The sequence below is a fragment of the Bactrocera latifrons genome, unplaced genomic scaffold (assembly GCF_001853355.1).
Source record: "Bactrocera latifrons isolate USDA-ARS-PBARC rearing strain unplaced genomic scaffold, ASM185335v1 scaffold_87, whole genome shotgun sequence".
NCBI classification, from domain to species: Eukaryota; Metazoa; Arthropoda; class Insecta; order Diptera; family Tephritidae; genus Bactrocera; species Bactrocera latifrons.
This window is the reverse complement of record NW_017537567.1, coordinates 969988-994341: the sequence shown is the minus strand read 5'-3', so window position 1 is coordinate 994341 and position 24354 is coordinate 969988. Positions and strand designations below refer to the sequence as shown.

The 24354-nt window shown below is 35.2% G+C and overlaps 1 long non-coding RNA gene across 1 annotated transcript in view; it reads left to right on the top strand.

Annotated features, from left to right (window-relative positions):
- The first annotated feature begins 235 nt into the window (after positions 1-235).
- Positions 236-24354, top strand: part of LOC108977324 — a 169573-nt gene continuing 145454 nt past the window's right edge. The window contains exons 1-2 of the long non-coding RNA XR_001994027.1: positions 236-416; positions 12195-12272. This is a non-coding gene — a long non-coding RNA (uncharacterized LOC108977324). The remainder of the gene's footprint in view (positions 417-12194; positions 12273-24354) is intronic.

Below are 24354 nucleotides of genomic sequence, written 5' to 3'. Positions count from 1 at the left end.
TTATCAATATATATTTAATTATTATTTTAAAATTTGGAGAAAACCTGCACTGGCTTCTAGAATAGAATCTTAATGTATATAAATAAAGGTATTTTTAAAATCTTTATTCATATTTTAAAGGCATCTTATGCAGCTAAAATTAGCTATCCATTGCTAAAACTACTCATTATAATATTGTATGATGACTATATGAATTTCTACTTTGCCACCCACAGTGCAATTATGTTCCAAAAATATTTGCTTTTAATATACTTGAAGAAACAGCAAAGATGAGGGAAGCGTGTAAGACGTAATCCAAAAATTAGCTATGCTGTTCAACACGCTGCAACAATGAATGGAAAAATGCTAAGTGCTCACAGAAAACCACAAAGTACTTAAGCCGTAATGAAACAAATCTCTTGAGTACCTGGAAATAGGTGAGTAGGATTATGCATTATTATATACCTATTTTTTTTTCTTTTTTCTTGAAAAGCTGATATTTTTGAGAATTTTAATATTTCTAATATTTCTAAGGCACAGCGGTGCAATATTATTTGTGTAAGAAAATGAAGTAACCGAAAGAAATTTGCATAAAAAATGCATTCGTTGCAAACAGCAGGAATATACTGTGTACATATGGCTAACTTGTTGGATGAGTGAGTGACTGTCAAAATTTTTTAGGTTAATGAAATTGCATAAGTTGCGCATGCGTCACATTTGAGAGAGCTAGAAAGGACACGTGTGAAGAATTTTCTAAATAATTTCTATAGCTATGTATGTGTGTTTTTAATTTTTCTATTTAAGGTATATCCATGAAAAGCATTAAGAATATATATATTTATTTGTACGTTAGGGTGTGCCAAAAAAATATTGTTTTTTTTCCTTAGATGCTGTGAAAATATAGTCCGATTGTTACAAAAAAATTATAAATTTTAATTTTATAATATTAACAACAGGTGGTTCATTTGTATAAAAAAAGCGAATATTTGCTTACTTTATTTAAAAATTTATTGTATTGATAAACTTATCTTATAGTTAAATTTAAAAAAATTTCTTCGGAGATTGTCTTTTAGTCTTAGAAAATAATCTGTGCCAAATTTTGTGCAGATAAATAAAAATTTATTCCTTGAAATTAGTTAGTTAGATCAGTTTGTATAGCAGCCATATGTTATAGTGATCTGATATTAGCGATTCCCACGAATTAGCAGCTTAGTGAGAGGAAAAGAACATGCGCAAAGTATCAGATCGATATTTGAAAAACAAACTCCTTAGGAACCAAAATATTTTATTTGGCCCACCCTAATGCATACATATATTTTTAGTGCCACGCTGTCAAGTGCTTATTGTCATTTCATACAACATACAAATACATTAAGTGGAATTGCAAAATCATGTAGCATTTGTGTAAATGCAACAACAACAAAAAATAAAGCGATTGGCAACGAATTTGCAACATTTGTGCATTAATAAAGACCTTAACATCAGCCATCGCACAGATGACATTTACAGCACACACACATACAAATGCACGTTGCAAAGTGATCGGACTTGGTCAGTAAAACTATTATAAAGCATGTGCAACTAATGAATTTTATTTTATAACAACAACAACAGCTATAAAATGCAACCCTGCTGCAATCAGTTTCATACATGTATGTATGTATTATATATAATCGTATTTGCAAGGATAAGCATGCAGTGTGCTATCAGCACACATTTGCGCTTTCAAACTCACTCCTGTCATGCTTCTGAATGCATTCTGTTGGCGGCACTTAAACATAATTAAAATTATGTTTCCGATATTTGTTCATGCAGCTCAGAAATTGCGTGAAATCCACTGATAATTAAAATGTTTAATCGCTATCATTTATCTCATCAGCTCAGGAAAGCTCCAACTGCTAACATAAATGCAACACTTTCAGCACACAAATACTGATATTTGTGCAATAAATGCATTTGCGTATGCATGCATGTATTTTGCCCGCATTTTAATCGCTTTATCGCTCAACAGTTGATAAAGTCATGCGCTTTATCTAACTAAGGCGACGTTGATCACAAGCAGTTGCTTGCAATGCACCGCTCTGATTGCCAGCCAATCAGCCAATATGTATCGATAAGATGCCAGCAAAGCCACCACGGCAACACCATCAACTGATTGGCTTTAATGTATCAGATGCGCATCGCTGTGACATGATTTAAATTATACCTATCGCTGATTGGCGATAATGCAATTTATGTGGCTTGTTTAACGCTGACAATCGCGAGTGGATAACATTTCCTTATTGGCATTTGTAGAAGATATGAGTTGTTGCTTTTTTCATGAAAATTTGGTCGAATTGTTAATAAGAATTATTAAATTTTAACTAAAATACTAATTTTAACTGTCTATAATAGGGATGAGTTATAGTGGTCTGATCTGAACAATTTATTAGAAAGTTGTAGCATAGTCTTGAGTAATATTCCATGTAAAGTCTCGTGCGTATATCTTAAAAATAATAAAAAAAAATCCCATAATAATAATTTCGATGGATCAGTTTGTATGGCAGGTATATACAATAGTGGTCCGATATCGTTGGTTCAAACAAATGAACAGCTTCTTGGCAAGAAAAAGATGTGTACAAAATGTCAGATCGATACCTCAAAAAATATACAACTCGACATGCAGACTGAAATGGATAATCGACTGATCAGCTGATTGTTCATATATGTATGTACATATATGGTATGCTTTATAGGGTCCTTTTGTGTATGTTAATATATCCTCTTCAGACTGTCAAAATTTTAAATTTGATCAAATTTGACCCGGACTGAAAATACAGTTTCACGTATTTTATTACAAATCTTTATTACCACTTTTAAAATAGGGTCTTGTGGTAATAAATTCCCAAAGGGAAACCTGATTCTGCATAGACTTTTTATAAGCCTCGGCTTTGATGATTTTCAGCACACTAACCCTAACTTGTATTATTTTCTTGTCTTCTGCTTTGTTTTGTTGTGTAGCGGCATTCGCATTCTCCAGATGCATTATTAAGTACTTTTTTTTGTCAACTCTGCATTGCTTGAAAAGGGAGGCACAGGAGCGTCAGACAGCAGGTGGATTTACTTAAACCATCATTAGGCCCCAGATGGTAACCAAATTAAACCGTATCCAGTAATTTAGCGGAACCAACCAAAAGTAACTTTTTTGTATACCCTGTATCCTGTTCCAACAGCTGAGGTGTTCCAACAACCTTTGTAGGAGGTGAATACTCTAGGGCCTACTAGAGTTCTGATCTAGATCCGAATATGTAGATTTCGCCGTTGAAACAATTGATCACAGACCCATTGGTACATTCTTCACTAGTGGGGGAAGTGAGTGAGTTAAATTCCTCAAATATTCCTATTTTATTCGCTTTACCAATTTGGCTCAAACTCACTAACAAAGCCTTAGTAATACTAAATAGTGCTGCCAAGTCCGACTGCAATGGCCTAAAACCATCAGGCTATTTAGTATGAAAATTTAAACTTTGAAAAAGTTTTTCATAAAAAGGCCAATATTGACCTAAAAGGTTGCTACTTATTGCCTCTTATTGTGTCCAAAAAGATAGTATTCCACTCAAGCAAATCTTCTGTCAAATCACAAAAATGTTACTAAGTCGCATAACGAGATTGCGTGCAGAACCAGCTGATGGACTCTGTACCCAAATATACTTATTTCGATGGAAAGTGAATAATTACATAACTGCATCGGTTATCTGTTGAAAGTAACTGCTCAACAACTGTCAATTCTATATATCTGGGACGAATGGATTTATCAAATTCGCCAATAATATGTCCATGCATGTCGAATACGCGCTAATTTGTCGTGTCGTAGTCTCTCTGTGTGAGTTCGGGAATCTTCAAAGCGTAAAAAACGGCCCAAATACTCAAACCGATGCAGTGACATCATCGCTGTATAAAACAGCATGTTTGTTTTGTTAAAAGGAACCTTGGCATCACCTAAGTATTTTCAACACCGGAGTAAAAAATTATTGCAATAAAGGCGCATAGTTCTTTTGCATTTGTGCTTTGTCAATATCTCAAAATTTGGAGCCATTTGATGCATATTTGCCTGTATTACCTTTTTTAGCTTTGCTATTCATCTCAAGAGCAATTTCTTCAATTAGAGCCACTGGGAGACTGGGTTTGAAGGCATTGCTTTTGGATCCAAAGTTCGCCATGCATATTGACGATGATTGTCTACACATTTCCAACGCTTCTTCATAAAAAATATATGGAGCAATATTATAGGCACAGAAAATGCCATTACTTTCTTATTACCCAAAATTATAGTCTATCACTCTGTTTAAAGCATATCAAATTAATCCACCCAAACACAAGAAATTCAATATACAAGGTGCGTTCCAAAATAAACAGGACTTTTTGAATCTAGCTCACCCTGGTGCTGCCATCTCTATGTAGACTGATGCGTTAGAATCTGCTATCTTTATCGTTTGTCCAGTGAAAATTTCATGACATTTTATAGATTGGAAGTGAAGTTATTGCGTTTTAAGTGTCAGTATGTTTGTGTGCGAGAATGAGCTTCGAACAAAGTGTCAACATTCAATTTTGTTTTCAAATTGGCACCGTGAGGCTTCTTCCTTTTCGGAAAAATCGGAAAAATGTATTTTCACATGAAAGGAAATCGTTCGACATGCTTCTTTTGGACCATAAGCCAAAAGCTGTATTGAAGCGGAAGACTACTATTTTAATAAAATTAATTGATTTTGCCGAAAAAACCATTTGTTCTGTTTCTCTTTAAGTCCTCTTTACTTTGGAACGCATCTTGTATAAAATGAGTCCACGGTTATAAGGTTAAATATGTATTCGTCGGATATTGCCATCCATAGCCTTTTAATGTTGTTTTCATTTTGGCTCCCGTAATCCCCAGCATTCAGGCCTGTTGCACCTGTACCAGTTCTCTTCATTTTATATATTCTTTCTTTGAGGTTAAACATTTTAAAAGTATGCTCTAATATATTCATAAACTCTTTATTTTTACAGAAAAATGCTTCTGCAATCAAATTCTCTCAAAATTATAAAGGGTAACTTTCCTGAGGTCACCATAAAGCATAGCTACCTGTCCTCCCCAGTCTGCTTCCTCTTAATAATTAAGGTCATACGATATTTCAGACTATTCGTACATAGCTATATAGAAATATGATCCGTTTGAACTCGTTTTGTCAGCTAGCAAGCCAAAAATGTTTTTTCTGTTAATCCGTATGTAATCCGTGCTTAGTGTCAGCTTTTGCCGTACTAATTATATCGATTTGTCGCTACTTTTTGAAGACATCTCTATTTGCACGGTGCGGAAACGAAATGAGCAGCGTACTACCTTTTTTTAATTTTCGACCTGTTTGTATTGGTTTTTGTTTTCAACTTTTTTTCTACTCTTCTAAAAACTGCCCATTAGTACAGAAAAGTGTGCATAATTAAGGCATAAGCCGATGGTTGTAGACGCACAATGGACAATACGCTGTGCATGCGCACGAGCTGCAAACGCTTTGTGTGGCGATTTGCGTACCAGGTAATGGACACGAAAATATTTAGATAGGTATATTTGTAAATTCATATATAGTATACATATGTATATGAGTTGTATATATAAATATTCTTATATATAGAGTACAGAGAGCAGTTCGTATACCCTGAACTTTTTTACTCGAAAAGATGTCTTCATAAAATTTAGCACGCATTATTTTCCGAGTCAACCGTATAATCTCCGAACATATTGTTTAGACCGCATTGCTATAACATATAGTCGCCATAAAAACTGATCGATCAATCTGAAGTCCTAGTAGGGAAAACTTTAGATGAGATATCTTCACAAAATTGGCATAGATAATCAACCAAGACTTTGCCACAATCTCCCAAGAAATTTTTTAAGATCGGAAGACTATAGCATATAGCTGCCATACAAACTGAACTAACATCAACAAGTCCTAGTATGGACATTTTTTAAATTTTTTTATTTGAAAAAATATCTTCACGAAATTTAGCACAAGATATTGTCTAAGACAGTGATACAATATCCGAATAAATTATTTGGATCGGAAAACTATAGCATATAGCTATCATAAAAATTGAACTCTCAGAATCAAGTTTTTGTATAAAAAACCTTTTTATTTGAGAAAAAATCTTCCCGAAATTTGGCATAGGTTATTATCCGCTACAATGGTGCAATATCCGAAGAAATTTTTAGGATCGTAACACTATAGCACATAGTTGCCATACAAACAGACCGATCAAAATCAAGAGAAAGTTCTTTTTTTTTGGTTATTCTGATATGAAAAATGTACCTATGAAGGGTATTATAGCTTCAGTACTGCCGATTATAACGTTTTCCCTTGTTTTCTATATTTTTTATTACAGAAATTTTTGAAAATAAAATCATTATTAGCGCGAAAAATCTCCAGTTTCATCTATTTATCTATTATCTACTGGTTTCACTTGTAAATTTTATTGACCCTCATTTTTCTGGGAGTTGGCAGTCAGTTTCAGTGATAATATCTATATAAAAAGGCTTTAAATTCTTCTTCTTCTCTTCTGCAAAAAAAGGAATAAATAAAGGCGAATTGTTTTGAAAGAGTTTAAGTATCTACTTCCGCTTCGTATAGTTTTTCACAGCGATTTTTGAAGCGCAATAAATTTCGAAAAATTGCTTGAACGAATTTTGAGAATTGTATTGAAACCGCAAAATGTCAAAACTAACTTGAAAATCCTTTAACATTTCCTACTTCCAGCTCATTACCGCTACTTCCCCTCAACAGTCAAAATGCATTTATTTTCCTAATGTGCATCTTAAGCCGCTTAAATGAACCCTTTGTTTGTATTTGTATTCCCACGAAGAAATACAAAAAGACATGAGTTTTTGGTGAATTTGGCGCGTGCATTTGCAATAAATTCGACTTTATGTCAAGCCAAGTGTCAGTCATTGGTGGCATCCTTTAGAAAATTGTTTGTCGTGCCTTTCCTTACTTCCTCCACGCTGTTTGTTGATTTATCTTAGTGGTTATTGCTATTGTTATTTTTCCAACACTACTATACTGTTCGTGGTGTGTTTGTTTTTTGTGGGTTGTACCACGCTAAATGGCTTAAAGTTGATAGAGTTGAGTTGTGGCACGCATGTCTCGATACTAGACAACGATACATATGTAAACAATTCCAAACAAATACAAATACAATGGAGTTTTGAAAAATATTTTCTTTACTATTTACATGCATTTTGTGAACTACTGTTGTTTTTCATGTTTTTGTACGGCTTATATTTTTCCCCATAAAACAAATAAGAATTTCCCTGAAGCCTTTCAACACCCTCTCAAGTGCCCCGTATCACTTACCAACCGCAACCGCCTCCAAAACCAATTCGCACACATGTTGCAAGATCTGCTACGCCACTTTGTGTCGAAAGCGCAACAAATGTGCTCGCGCAAAAATTAGCCAACTGTCACATTTCACGCCATTGCACGTAAACAATAATCCAATTTGCTGGAATTGATTTACTTTTCTCACATTTTATGCACAAAAATTCGGCAGCCAATTTGAATTAAACCAATTGTCGTTAACTTCTCGCTGATTTGCCTCTTTGATTGTCGCGCAGACGAAAACGCAGCGGTACGCAACTTGAGAATTCCGCGCCAATTCCTTCCTAATTTGCCTGCTCACTTTATGATTGTTGCGCCGCATGCCGCTGCAGTAGTCGGATTTATTTGTAGTTGGCAGGCAAATTGGCAGATTGGCCTAACAGTCAACACCAATTGACCATTATTTATATGCAGACATACATACATATGGTATATGTATATTTTTTATATACTTATGCAGTATTATTTCCTTTATCAGGCTTGCGCATATTTTGCATTTACTTTGCTAATCTTGAATTTGAAAAGTGAGTTTATTATTATTGTGTCCAATTGGTTGTGCACTGGAAATAATATATGTACCTTACAGAAAATGCTAGTTTGAATGGTGCTTTCCATAATATAAGGTCCAATATAAAGAAATCAATAATTTTTGCACTAATTGAAGGTTTACTTTCACAGTTGGAATGAGTCATTTTGGGCAAAATATACACTGTTTGGTGTATATTACCGTTTTGAAAGTTTATTTGTAAGGTCACTCTCATAGAAACCCTCGTCCTTACTGGCTAAACCTGAGACAATCGATTTTCGTAAGTAGAGACGAAGTAGCAAATTCGAGTATTGAGGTCATATTCGAACAATAGGGTGTGTGCATAAGATAGTCCCTGAGCTTTTGGCGAGTCAATATCAAGATACATTTGTGGTTTGGCATTGTCCTAAAATAACATAATTCTTTTTCTATTAGTCAAAGTTAGTTGGCTCTGGGTGATTAGACGGTACAACTGTTGCCAGTATAAGTTAAAATTAAGAGCTGATACCCGCTTATATAAGATGACTTCCTGCCAAATCCAACAAACACATAGCAAAACCAGCTGCCCGTTATCCTTGCTTAGCCACCATTTGCGATCCATTTGGATCACAGCGATTCGACCACGATCGTACTGCCTTGACTATGCCATAAGTGAATCATTTTGTATTACCAGCAACCTTCCACTCTAATGGTGGATCGACTCTGTTCCAGTTTAGGTGCGTTTCGCAAATGCAAATTCGGTGAATAAGCTACTCTTTGAGTTAACTCGAACTTCGAAATCACCTGCGCTTCGTTTTGAACCCAGCTTTATTTAAGGGATTACAACAACTATTTACTCATATAAAAAATTAAATATTTTATTTGTTGTTATTGTTATCACATACACTATCAACAAATAAATTCTGAAATTAAAAAAAAAAAAAAAAATATCGTTCCAATGAACGAATAATTTCATGCAACTTATACCGGTCTGTTGAAACTATTAAACACTTTAACGATAGGTATTGATGTAGGGAACGAAAATATGTAATAGGTTGTCAAAAAAGTCTTGCAGTATTTTTATTGAATTTGCAATTGTTCATAAAATTTTTTTTTTTTTGATGACTCATGCCCAGCTCTTGACTGATACTACGGCTGCTACTATGCCGGTCTCTTTCGACCAATTCAGCGATTTTATCGCAATTTTCGACGACAGGCCTACCGGAGCGTGGCGCATCTTCGACCACCTTTACACCAGAACGAAAACGTTGCAACCATCGTTGTGCGGTGGAAATGGAAACTGTATCGGGTCCATAAACTGCACAAATTTTATTGGCGGCTTGAGATGCATTTTTGCCTTTATCGTGGTAGTACCGTAAAATATGCCGTATTTTCTCTTTATTTTGCTCCATGTTTGCGACGCTATAAYTYACGAACGACTWWRAAGWAAYKRCAATCAATCAAAMACGTGTTAGCGCGTGAAATGAGCTTTCCAAAAAGGTATAGCATGACCCGATGCGACGAATAAAACTAGAACTACGCGCTCTCAGCGCCAACTAGCGAAAAACCGCAAGACTTTTTTTGACAACCTAATATTCTGTTATACTCATTCCTTCGATAGCGTTGACTACAGCTTCAGTGTTTAAACTGGTCTTGTCTCTGAATTCCATATACCGCTGTAAATGTCCAATAAATGTGTTAATTTGACAGCTGGTTTGAGAAGTAAGTCTTTATGAAAATACTGTACCTATAACAACATCCTGTTTATTTATAAGTAATTACAGTTATTCAGTTCATTTTATACAAAATTTTATTTAGTATTTTTTTCCTAAGATATGTTTATTTTTTGAGGTATTCAGGAGCTAATGAGTGAGAGCACATTAATTAATGTCCATCGACATCTTGTTTGAAAATCATTGATGCTATTGTTTACCAAAGACCTGTCGACATCTTGTAAATAGCAACAGGTTGTCTCGCAAATAGTACATTTCTTAAACTAAGCTTTGATTTAATGATAATGATATAATTTATCCTATTAATTTGTTTATGAGCAGTGAGTCTGTAATGTCTTAACCAAAGGAGAACTCTTCAATCTTCTTCAACCAGCTACTATAGACTCACTCGCATTTTTTCCTCAACTTCAATATAGTCGGAAAATTATATAAAATTTTTCGAGTTAAATAACTTTTATATTGGAATAAATATTATCTGGTATATATTGGATACCAGAACAATACAAACATTTTTCTATCGCCAGGTTATCGAGATAAAATGATTGCATTCATGACCAAGCGGCTTGCCCCTCCCCAAATGTGAATATTTCCAGAGTTCACTCATCGTTGCTCGGAATCAAATCTTACATCATTTCTCTATACTAAAGCCAACTGTTACAATAAATGTAGATGCAGATCTCTTTAGCAAGTTAGGAATTTTTAAATTTGCTAAATTTAATCATAAAGAGGAGAATTTAGGTGATATACTATATAAAGTAGCGGACGAAAAAACGGGACATGGCATTGGAAAGTTGGCCTTGGTTGATGGAAATGTTTACGAAATTAGATACCTACAGCTCTTACAGGAAAACCTGGTCTTTTCAATTGAAGAGCACTTCTTCCATTTGAACAAATTTTTTAAGTGAACCCAATTTTCGACGGTTTTCAATTATAAGTCGTTCCATACTGCTACAATTTCCCTTTCGACATTCGTAGGAAGTTCCTCAATCATTGCTGGCTTTCACAAAACTTGATTTTCAATAGATCGATTGTGACATTCGCTGTGTGGCTGGTTGCTTGTTTAAGGATCAAGGAGGGGTTCATTGCATGTTGTACCGAAACACGAATTATTCACCAGTTCTATAGACTTAATATATAAAGAAATATGTAAAAGAACTAGTTGTAATGAATGATTAGATATCCTAATACATATGTACATATAATTCTGTATTGACTTTTTCCAATCTCCACTTACTTCCTAAAGGATAATACATTTAATTTTTCGCAGTGTAATTAAACAAAAAAATAATATTTTAATCCAGTAGTAATCAATTCAAGCATTCTGCCTGTCTGCATATTTTGTTCAGCTGGTGTATTTTTTTTATCGAAGTGCGACACTTAATTATATTATTACAGACCGCAGGCGGTTCAAACGTGTTGGAACACAAATGAATTTCTAAGCTAAACTACCAAGCAGAAAAGAGTGAAGATATGTACATGCCGCCTGCATGGGAAGAAAAAACGGGAGCAGCACAAAACTGTCGCGATCAAGATAAGACTGCTGTTTCTAACGCCTTCGCGCCGATAAAAGTTGAGCGACGGCACTTTGATGGCACCGACGCGATCGAAATCGAACGATGATTAAACAATTTACGGAATGGAAACTGTCTAGAAAGTGTAGGATATGTAAAGCAGGCTGCACTAAATGGTTAGATGCTCCAATTAAGGGAATAATCCCGCACATTCTTTAAAAAAAAAAAAGAAAAAAAATACTAAATTGGAAAAAATATTTATACTTATTTGGGAACACCGAATTGCGGGTGGTCCTGCTCTGCATAAGGATGCACATTAATTTTAATGCTTTGTTTTTTCACGTGGCTGTTGCTTTTGTTGGAAAACAAGGATATGAAGGTAAAGTACCTTTATATTCAAAAGTGTATAGTTGTATGTGCGTGTTAGCAGAAAAAATGTAGAGCAAAAGGAAAAATTGTGTCTTATAGACAAACGGCTAGCTAACTAATCCAGCGCATGCGCGGCGAGCACACGTAGCTGTAGTTGTATAAATGTATATTTGAGGCTATGTACATATGTATGAATATTGCTTCGTGATTTTCCCACTGCGGATTAAAGTGCAGATCTGGGATTTTTCATTTTTTAAAAACATTTATATAAATTTGTTTTTTCCTAAAGACCAATTCAAATTGAATGCACAAAATTTTATTGCTAACTATAACGAATGTGATTCTCTTTTACGAAATACAAAGAAGAATAGTCTGCTCTGCATTTTGTTGAAGATTTGGCGCGAGAAATGTGTAGGCGAAAGGATTACCATTGAATGACCTCTTCAAGACCCACCACTGTGCGCATTAGTTCCCAGCAATTGTGTTGGCTGCTCGATTGAGTGAAAAGGTTAATTTAAATTTGAGCTAAATTCCCATTGTCTCCTTTGTTGGGAGCTGTAAAAACATGTCAGTTAGTTTTTGTGTGCAAATCAGTCACGCCTTAATTTTTTCAATTAACTTATCAGAAATTTTTGTTTGCACAAATTTCACGCATTTCAAAAAGAAACAAAGCGTATTTATTTAATATTATTATTTTTTTTTTTATTATTTTCAGGTGTTTTGAAATGCAATTTAGTGTGAGAACTGATGAGAATTTTGATGAGCTGCTGGATGAGTAGTTTGTTTTTATAAGGTAAGTCTCCTTTGGTTTTTATATTTAGTATATAGATTTGTAAATTTGTGTACATATAGCCTTTATAAATTCTACAAATTCCAAAAGCATTATGAAATGAGCAAAACAAATTTTTTGAAGGCTAAAAATCGAAAAATATTACAAACGCTTAACATAAATATTTTTTAACACACTGATACAAAATTGAAGCTTTAATCATTGTATTTGAAAAAATTCGAATTGGAAAGCAATATTACGGAATGATCTTTGAAATATATAACGTTTGCAATAAAATAAGACATGACGATTCTTATAAAAAATGTGTATTTAACTTGGGCGAATTGAATTACAGTTCCTTCAAATTATTCAATTCATTCTATAATAGAAAACAACAAAAGAGTAAAAAAAGTTTATTTAATTTTTACCGCTTTAATATTTAGTAGTAGTAGGAGGCGCCTTTGGCAGCAATCACCGCTTCAATCCGCTGTGGAATGCTATTGACTCAATCTCTACATTCTGTTTTAGTGATGAAGTTCCATATTTCTACACATCTAGTAAAACATTTCGCATTTGTTTCCGGTGGACTGGCATGATATTGTACAATTATTTTTAAAAAAACCACAAGTTCTCGATAGGCTTAATATCTAGGCTTTGAGTAGGCCATTCCGATGTTCCAATTCGTTGGCTTCTCAGATACTCTATAGTTCTCTTATCTTTGTGCTTAGGGCCATTGCCTTGCGTCAGAATAATTTTGCTATTGTCCAAATCCAATTTCTCCCACGGAGAAAAATACTCTTCCTCTTAATATGTCTATTATTCGCATCCATATTTCCTTCGCTTAAAACTAGATCCCAAGACACGCTTTTGCAAAAACGCCCAAAAAAAAAAGACCTTTTTGTCTCCCAATTTGAGTGTTGGGTTGAGATCGCGGCTCATAAGTGTTTGATGACTTCTTCTAAACGTAAGGTTTTCCGTCCGACCCGTGAAAGTTAATTTAGCTTATGGAAAAATTTTTCTTTCAAGAGATATCTTCACGAAATTTGGCAAAATGCAATTTTTGAAGAGTCAGATCGAGTCAGTATAGCATACACCTGGCATACAACCGATCTTTTGATCCGATTTGTACTTCTAAGGAATTTTTTTTATTTGTGGAGGGTATTATAGCTATATTATTATTGTGCAAAAGATCAAAAAATCATTTTTTTTTTTTTTTTTTTTTTTTTTTTTTTTTTTTTTTTTTTTTTTTTTTTTTTAAAGAATTGATATTTCAAAGTGTCTTAAAAAATCGAAAAAATTGAAATATTTTTCCTCAATTGTTCATTTCATTTGCAAAATATTTTTAGGAATTTCGTGAGAAAATTTGAAGCCCAATAAGCCCAAATGTTGCGCAGAAGTTTTCCTTACCGACACTGAAAACTTCCTAAAGGTTTGGGAAGCGATCATAAATTTTTACAAATAGGCAGCATTTTTTCAAATCTACCTACATATCGTACATTCGATATATTATATGTAGTATACATATGTATGTGTAAGAAGAAAATCGACATTTTTGTAATTCATTGAAAGTAGAAGGAGTATTGGAGATTCTTAAAGAAGGTTTGAATGTTTGCTGGCAGTCAGCAAACGATAAACATTAATAATACATTTAAAATGAAATCCCTTTGTAATTTAACACTTTACGTTTATGGCATATGCCTCGTTAGGGCATCAGTACATTTTTTCAAAAATAATTTAAAAAAATAAAATAATTTTTTTCCAAAAATTTCAGAAACTCGTTGTTAATAGTATACGTTTGTAACAGTAAAAAAATTCAAAAAAAAATATTTTTTTTATAAAAGAAAAAAAAAGTTTATGAAAAAGGATATTTTTTACCAGGGTAAAGACAAGCAGCTTTTTAATATGCAATATTCATGATTTTTTGTGTAAATTAAAATTTATTTTCGATTAATAAGTAAAATATGGTAAAAAGCGATAAAGCGAAACTAAAAGTGCATAGTTAAGTGCTAGTGTGGCAGTTGCGGCAGCAACAATTTAACGCGCTACTACAGTGCTGACGTGCTGCAGACGCGTGCGCCTTTAACCTATTGAGATATGACAGCAAGCAAATTTTATGCATTCTCAGAGCAGCTGCTGCCTATCAGCGTTGAAGTGGCAGGATGGCATCACGCCCGTGGTAAACGCGCGCCAATAACAAATAGTTTTGCGACGCCAGCATGCGCGCAGGCGTAGCACTTATGTAGTAATTCAAACCACGTACGCGGCGTATCGGCGCATGCGTGCCAACGATGTGCTGGTACTTACATACATATATGTATGTATGGATGTATGTAGAAAGAACGTTTGGCAGACGGTGACAAAGAACAACTTGCATTACACGTTGCATGTATGTCTGTACATATATATTAGTATGTATAGATATATATGGGCATATGCACTTTTCCAATTCTAATGTTCTCGCTACCCATACTCTGGATGCGGTTGGCATTTACGAGTGCACACATATTTGTTTGTTGTCATAAAATGAAAAATGGAAAAATTTTACTACACTCCAGCTTGCCATGCGCAAATCAACCGCAAAACGCTTGCGAATGCGCCTAATTTAGTTTTCATTTCCTCGGAAATTAAGTTGACAACTCCCTTAGGTGGAATTAAGGTGCCATTAGAAATGACTTGCTCGCACACCTGGCAACTACATATTTTCTATGTGATTGATTTTGTTTTTGTATTTTTATGCTGGGGAAAATGGATAAACAGCAATGAAGAACCGCAAACTGTGCCACACAGCTGTGGCCAGCATGATCAGTGTCAATATCAACGAATGGCATCAGCGTCAACCTCAAACTTCTCGCCTTCAACTTCACCTCCAGCGTCGGACGTACATACATATACGCATACATACATACAAAGATCCATACGGACATAAGTATTTGGCCAAATTCGTTGCGGCACTTCATTTGTGCCTCACTGACTACAGGCCGCAGTTTAGCATGTTTTGGTTTAACGGACATGCCCACAGGCTCACCTATGCCACACACATATTTATATGTATGTGTGTATTTGCGCTCATAAAATAGCAAAATCGAACTGTTTGCATACTGTGCGCACGCCAAAGGGTGTCCACATGCCAACAATTGTCTTTTAGTCTCTGTGCAAACTTTGTCGATATTTGTCCCGTGTGTCCCGTCATTCATTCAATTGCAAATTAATGCTAAATTCAACAGTAAATAAAAATCGAATTGCCTTTTCATTGCTAAAGTATAACTAGTCAATTGCCGTGTAATGAGTTTTGTTCAAAACTACAATTTTCATTGTTGAAATTGCATTGTTTCAGTTCTTTATTTATATAGAAGAATGTAAACAATATCTACTTCCGCTACGGGAAGTCTCAGGTGGGCACTGAATTAAAGTGATTCTTTCAGTCAAAAACAAATATAGAATAGTATTGATAAAATAGCTAAAGGAAAATGAAAACAAAAGCATATTTGAATATATACAAGTATTATTATCTGTTGGCTCTTAAATTATTTCTCCGTTGAAAAATAATATTTATAAATTATTACTCGAAATTAAAAAAAAAACAAAAATAGAAGACTTTCTCACAAGCATTTCCTTATTTCTTACTTCAACAAACATTAATAATTAATTTCCATAAATAGAAAACATATTTAAAAATAATTGCTAAGCTGTTCAGTAACTCGAGTTTCTACGACTGATAGGACACTCTACAGTTGAAGGATGAAATACTAGAGATACTTTGATTGTGTTAGATTCGGAACACTCGTTGAAGCTTTTTAACATACACACAACTGTATAGTAAAGAGTGATCAATTTCAAGGCTCTCTATTTTTTTTTAAAGAAAAAACACAGAAACCTCAAATCTAAAGGATAATGTTTATTAGCATTCGAAAGAAAATTCCTTGACATTATCTTTTTTAAAAATTGGCCACGGCTACGGCTCAAACAGGCCAACCGTTGAGTCCAATTTTCAATGACTCGTTCGAGCAATTCGACTGATAACAGGCGAATGACACACGTGATGTTTTGCGCTCAGGCCTGAAAAAATGTGAAATTATCTGCTCACCGAAGTGCGATATATGGAAAGTAGCCTCGTCTTCAAATGTCGGCACGATCACGACCTTCAATTTCACGCATCAAATATTCGGTGATCATGGCGTAATAATGGTTGCCACTGACGGTTACGTTCTCACCGACATCATTTTTAAAAAATATGGGCCGATGATTTTTTCTCTATGAAATGACAGCTCTTGAATCTCTTCAGGTTGCTCTCCTTCTCAAATACAGTAATTTTGCTTTTTTCATTGCTCTTTGAGCCAGAAATGTGTTTCATAGCTAAAGAGAATTTGACTCTAAAAAGTCGGATCTTCTTGGAACTTTTCAAGGGCCCATAGATTGAAACGATGTCGCTTAAGAAGATCGAGCGGCTTCAGTTCTTGTATAAGTAGTATTTTGTATGCTTTCAAATTGAGATCTTAAGATAAGATAAAATGCGCCAAATCGTTCTATACGTCAACCTGAGTTGTTGGGAACGGCGACGAATCGACTCACCACGGTCTTCGTTTACACTCTCAGCTTCGGCTGCTATATTTTCTTCACTGCGTGTTGTAAGTTGTCTATTCGTTCAAATGTTATCCCATAATCAAAGATGGGTCTCAAGATGAATGGTGGTGTTGCTACTAGCACGCTCAGTAAGCCGATTATGTTGACCATAAGTTGAGCAGAGCACTCGAAACATATTCTTTACAGAACGTGAATTTTAGCAATAAAGTTGAGCGATTGGTAAACGTTGTTCCCGCTATAATAGGAATTTCAATATTGTTAGCAAATTTTCAGTTTTGCAAACTCAACTCTTGATTCACAAATATCAATTTTCAAGAAAAAAGTTACATCTTTCACTCCGAAGGGTGATAAGTAGCATCAATATGTCTTTAAACTATATTTTCGTCTTATCCATTTTAATAATTTTAGTTTTTGTATCAAAAAAAGTTTTGGCAACTTTGTTTTACTATCTTCATCATACCGATACATAGGAAAATCTGCTTCGGGGGGTCACACCATCAAGAGAGGGGTGCTAGATAAGTTAGTATCATAGTGTTTGCAATGATTTGGTTAATGCCATGGAAGAACTCGTTACATGCAGAATAGTATTATTTAGATAGGAAGGTGTTTAACCGACTAAAATAGCCAGAATGAAGTTGCTCAAGGTGATCTCTAGATTCGCGAGACAACTCGAGCTCTTCTTTCTCTATGGGTGCTGGTTTGACTCTAAGGTTCACTGGGAAGTAGTCAGTGTGTTTCCCACAACAGCTGGTTCTAAGTTATCAGGAACCCTGTTCGGAACGGTTAGGTTAACCACGTTCCCAATGGTACTGCTGTCACAAATATTTGTGGAGTTAGAGGCGGATTATATGACGTGAAGTGGCAAAATAGTTACTCTTCTTTTGATATTCTTATTGGTTACAATATGAGATGAACAGATAACGATTTCGGCGATAGATCTGCAAAGCATATGACAGATTTTCGTTCTTATTCGTTCCATTAAACTGAAAATTTCATTAAAAAACGGGGTTAAAGAATAAACACCATTACGGTGCATCTGATATGTGGTTCCAAACCCTTTAAAAAAATTAAAGAAGTTAGGTTCTTCTTCTTTATTGGCGTAGACACCACTTACTCGATAGCCGCAATTAAGGGACCGGACATTCCAGGTGCAAGCCGTTGAATCGTAATCCTTAATGAGTTTGCTACGGCCGTCATCAAAAGGACCGTTCTATGCTCTAATTTCGTTTCCTGAGGAGGGAAGGGTCGCCTTCTCTGTTTCGCTCGCCAGTTGTAGAAGTTAGGTTATACCTTCAAATTTTCTGACCAAAGTAACTAAGGGGTAAGCACTTCTTTTTAGCTCATCTATAGTTGTTAAATATTTCCAGATATTGTAGATTCATAAACATTTCAGATTTTAAATAGTTCGGAGCGATATTCTATATACATATACAACTTAATTTATTCCGACCTTAACATCTCAAGGTCTGAAAGGTGGCAGGGCATTTAGCAGTTCCCAGGTTGCACCAACTGCGAGACCACCTAGACTTTATCTTATAGAGGCGCTTTGACGACCAATAAGGTCTTTTTACAAGAACTTCCTTGTTCTATTTTTTGACTTCATAAAATACTCTATACAGTGGTGTAAGGGTGATAACCATCTTGAGAAACCTTATAACTCAATATGTGATTTCCTTCGAATAATTGCAAATGTTGTGTTGAAAAGTATGTAGGTTTGCAGAAATATAGGTTTGTGTGTACATATACATATACCTTATACCTTAAAAATAGTACTGTTTTGTCAAAATATTCACCGTATATGGTATAGATGTTCATTTGTCATTTGTTTGTCATTTGTGGCATTGTACTTTAGTAACAACGTTACTTGTGAGGTCCTGGCATTGTAATCTATGACAATGTTTTGACCACAGCGCAACCAAAATATACAACAAATCGAACAAAAGATTAAGGACCATAAAACCAAAACACCAATGTATCGAACTCATTATTGTACGTGTGTGTGTGTGTGTTGGCGAGGATATGCCACAGGAGAGCAATACGTTTGCCATTTACCAGTTGGGCCGAAATGCACAACTGTTTCGGAGTTTTGATTTTCGTTGTTGTTGATGTAGACGTCATGTTGACAATTTTTTACTAATAGCACGCGCAGGAACACCAACAACAACAACACGTGTATTTTAATCTTGCGGGTGGCTATATGAGATTTGCTGCCACATAAATAGAGTTACGAAAAACTGTATCCTTGGTGGTCTGCAATTGCATTGTCAGCGGCAATCGCTGCGTGTGTTGTGCGTATGTGTGTGTAATGTTGGCAAAACAATGCCTCATTATTGTTAAGACTCATTTAATGGTATTTTTCAGTTTTGCAGTGCTTTTGTTTTTGATTTTTTTTTTTTGGAGATTTCAATTTTGTTTATAACTAAGATAGTTAGAAGCATTCAATCGTAACCTTGGTGACATCTTATTCGACGGAAAATGCCTTAGAAATCAGCCAAAATCGCTGGTGAAAAATTCCTACGAATTGAGGCATCACAAATTGGCCGAGTCCACGCTGTGCTTCATTGCCACGTAACGAATTGCGTTGATGTCTCTGTCAATCGACAATAGGCGTGAGTTCTTTTGCAAAGCTACAGAGACAATGCGAACTAAAAATATTCACTATTTTATTTCTTTGTTGTTGTTTAGTTTTGTTAGCCGCAATTTGTGGGCGTTTGTTTATAATCAATACATACATATCTCTAAATAAATGCATTGTGTGAATAATAGTTGTCATTGTTGCAAGTCTCCAGTTGGCAGTAAGAGTTTGCTGCTGAGATAAGCACTTTGCCGAAGTACGTGCCAGCACATCTGGTCAGTTTGGCAGACGTACAGGGGGAAAATCTTCAAATTGTATGGAAGCCGGTAGATTAATTGGACATATGTGGCGCCACTGTGGCAATTTACAGACAATTTTTGTAATTTCTTTATAAAAATATTTTCTTTACAAATGAAGTGATGTAAAAACAATTTGAATTGTTTAAGCCCTCCAAACAAGTTGGCGAGAATTTCGTGTTAAATATTTACTTCGACGGAGTTGCAAGCCTTGACTCTTAATCGAAACTAAAGTCGATGATAGCAGACGAAATTAATATTATTTCTGTTTTTATAGGCTCTACAGAGTAGAATTAACACCTTAACACGTATAAAGAACATGCCACATACTAAAAAGTGTTCCTTGGGTTTCATTAGGTTACATCAAAAAGAGTCAACCGGAAGTTCGAAAATCCTGATATCAGTTATATGGAAGGTAGGCCAAGTTTTCGCCCAATTCTATCCATTTTAGGCACAAGATATACTGTTATGAGTACAACACACTCTTTCATTTCCATTGAGATAACTCACATGTTGGCTGATATATGCGGTATAAAGTCAACCGGAAGTTCGAAAATTTATGTGAACCCTTTTTGACAATAAGGTGGTATAATTTATAACAATTATTCACAAAAATTTGTATCCCATTATATTAACTGATTCTTAATTTGTATACTGGAAAGTGAAAGAAGTTAAAATTAGGTTAAATGGAAATTAGGAGTGGTTTTATCCCGATTTCACCAGTTTTTGAACCGTAACATAGGAATGTCAGGTACCAAAATTGGTTGAAATACGACGGACGGGTCTATTTCGAAATTTCTACACCAGCTTTTCAACGCGGTTTTTTCTAACACTTTTTTTCTACCGCGTCGTTTTTTCTACTCCCGCTTGTCTACGCTAACGCAGAACCCTCCTTACAATCTAGTAATGGCACGCGCTTTCTGGTATATTCAACCATTTTTCTTCCTTTTCTTAAAATATAAATATTCAACGCAGAAATGAGTTTTACGCGAAAAACAATTGGTAAATCACGGTGTTGGACCGGCCAGGATTATGTTTTTGAAGTGCGGCCGAAAGTAATGAAGTATTATCCAAAGTATTGCTCATCCGAAGCTTTAATAATTTCCAATTTTTTTTTGGAAATTTGATGATTCCGTCTCAAAAATACTGTTTTTGTTTTGGCGAACAAGTATAAATCAAGCAAATTTATTACTGTAAGCCCTAAAACAAATGGTAGTCAAAAGAGGTAATGTCTGGGCTATAAGTGGGGTACATACAACTTCACAGCCGCTGTTTTCCAATAGTTTTTTTTTCACGCTACGTTTTTCAATAACCGCTGGCTTAAATTTTATGAGTTGTTATAGCGTTCCCCATTGATGGTTTTATCCGGTTTTAGAAGCTCATAATAAAGCATACCCTTCTGATCTCACCAATTACAGAGCATTACCTTACATTTTGTATACTCGGCTTTGTCGTTGATTAGACTGATTGGCCAGATTTCACACACTGTTTTTTCTGTCATGCAAAAAGTCTTCTTTTTCTAAAATTTCTGGAGCATTTCTGAATTGCAAGATGTTCTTTCAACGTCTCTTGGCTGTAATTCATATGACACTCGATTGCCTTACTTTTGAATGAGTCGATCTGGTTTTAACGCTTTGAAATATCGGCTTAAATGGCTCCTAAAGATTCAAATTCGTGGAGAAAATACCGTTTGCATACCTGTAGTTTTGATTCACCATATTTGCATAGCTCAGCCGATTTTCCAAAGCAGAAATGCACCTTACCTTCATTGCTTTTGAAAATATAATATATTATAACTACATATCTAAGAAAGATTCTTAGATTATATAGCCAAAGGCTTGAAACCTTGCTCATTGCCTTGAAAATTTAGGGCCCCACTCAATATAACAACTGCTTTACTAGAGAGTTAGTCGAAAACAAGATGGGTTTCAGTATACACGTAAAGGGGGATCCATTTCGAGGTTCCCTACTTATAAAAAAAAAAAAAAAACACAGAATCTTTAAATTTATTGGAGTATATTTATTATCATTCGAAACTCATCTTTGTCACTTATTTTTGCTTTAAGGCCTGAATCGAAGCAAGATTGTCCGCATACACTTTAGACTTTATATGTCCCCTCAGAAAAAAGTCTAAAGCTCTAATATCACATGATCTTGGTGCTGGATGTAGTCTGTTGAGTAGAATATTATCCAATAATGAATGATGGGTCACAAGATGGGTGATGGTGTTGCGCATTGTACACGTAGTAGACCGATTATTTGAACATAAGTTGCACGAAGCTTTTTGACAAACTAGAAAGTTACTTTGGGTTGCTTCGACATCGATCTCAGCAACATTTTGCATTTCTGAACCCTTCTATTTGATGAAAATTTCTAAAAATATATGTTTTATACAACAGGAAATTTTAGTTTTTGTGAATTTGCTGAAATCCTTAGATCACAAGGTATTAAAAGCATGTCATATCATAATTATGCGAGTAAACCTGTCATTCTTTTTAAGGTTCTTGTAAAATTTATAATTTATAATAATATTGATTCTACATACTACATATATATACTCATACTTTACCTACACTGCCTACAAGTGTGAAAGAATTTCCGCCAATAACTTCGATTTGTGATTATCTAACCTCCAAGCGGAAACGAAGGGGCGATAAGCCAAATACGAAACCACTTCATGACACGCTTCACGCCGGAGTGCGAAACTCAACAGCGCGAGTCAGAAACGGCTACGATGACGTTGGAAGTAATAGTTAGCGGCGTCGGATACAAAGCGCACGTGACCGCTAAAAAGGCGGTGATTAAAACCGCAAGCCGCAACGCGAACCATAATTCGTAATTCAAAATCTCAAATAAAGATATAAAATGTTGGCAGATGATTTCAGAAAATATTTCTTTAAAAAAAAAAAAAACCTCAACAAAATACGAATGTGGTGGGTCGCTTGTGACTTAATTGATTTCCAAAAGCAATTTTACGCTTATCACTTGCAGTGGTGGAAGCATTTCTCCAAAATTCGCCACCGTCATAGCTGTGAAAATTGCTGTCATAAGCCGATTAGCTGCCAGTAGGCGATACACCTACACACGAGGCTGACTTCGTGCCTTGGCCAATTTGAGATATTTCACACTTTCGCTGGACGCCTGAAATGCATTGGCCGATTTGTGCTGTAATGCGGTGAAATGACTCAATTTAATGCCAATGCGCAGCTGCAAAAGCCAATTATGGTATTTTACGCAAGATTTGAAGTATTAGATATCCCAATGCTTTCCTTCCCTTTGCCCAGAACTTCAACGTTTGAAATACCGCTTATCTCGTATTTCCTTTTTTGGAATTAGACATTTCAATTAAATGAGTTAATTTTAAAGCCTCCTGTTTCCTGTTTGTAAATCATGTGATAGCGTTTTTTCATCTCTCGAAAAATGGTTTCGCCCAAAAAATTTTTCATCTCACATAAAAAATATCACCAATATTATCCGGAAGAACTAAACTTGGTAATATTCTTGGACAAAATTTTACATTTCTAGTCACCTCACCAGCGTATATCGTGATCATCGAGGTCTTTCTATTCCTCTTCCTCTGCGACATGACCTCCGGCAGCGGCTACGGTGGCGCTGTCTCTTAATTCACTGATATGTCAATGTTGTTGAATATCTCGTACAGCTCATCGTTCAATCGAATGCGGTATAAAGAACAAGGGATCTTCCGTAGAACCTTTCTTTCAAAAACTCGTAATGCCGACTCATCAGATGTTGTCATCGTCCATGCCTCTGCACCATGTAGCAGAACTACGAATTTAGTTTTTGTTCATCGGGAGAGTACTTTTCTTCTTTGTTTTAATGCTGATTCAGAGCTATACGAAATTATTCTCGACTTCGAAGTTATGATTGCCAACAGCGACGTGGGAGCCAAATCTCGATGGCGACAAATGTTTGTTTAATGACAGCAGATATTTCGTCTTGCTTTTGTTCACCATTGCATCACTTAGTTTGGTCCACTAATTTTTTAGAATTTAATCTCACTTCGAAGAGTTTCTATTACGTCTACTGATTAAAATATGGGATTATAATCTGAGAATGAGTTAAACATCTTTCTTGATTCATAATTTCCAAGAAATGGTAGGCAAGCTAGACTACTCTCTATCTGCATCTCTGGAGAGAACTTTTATATAAATGAATTTATACATACATAGATATTCCGGTTACCTTCAACCCTTGTCTACTAATTTGGTCAAAATGATGTCTGTTTTTCTATTCAGATAATTTTATATAACATTGTGTAATGTAAAATATTTGTACAAAATGTCGGCCAATTGACCACCAAACCTCCGTTTTCATATCTCCACCGGTTTATATAAATTTTCGGAGACCCGGTAGAGCATTTCAGCTAAAGTTTCAGCCTTCGAGCTCCTCGAGCGTTGCTGGTTCATTGACGTAAACCTCTGATGAAATCGTGGTGGCCGTTTACCTGCGTCATTTCTTCAAATTAACGAGTCACCAAATATTTGTCTATTCTTTCAAATTCCAAGAAAAAAGGTGAGTCAATATCGTGCTCTATAGCTGACTATTGATGATAACAGCATTTCCTGCTTCGATGATTTGACTCACTCGAATTGCGCCAATTTTGTTCGTTAACAGGGGTTACATGGGTTTCTTC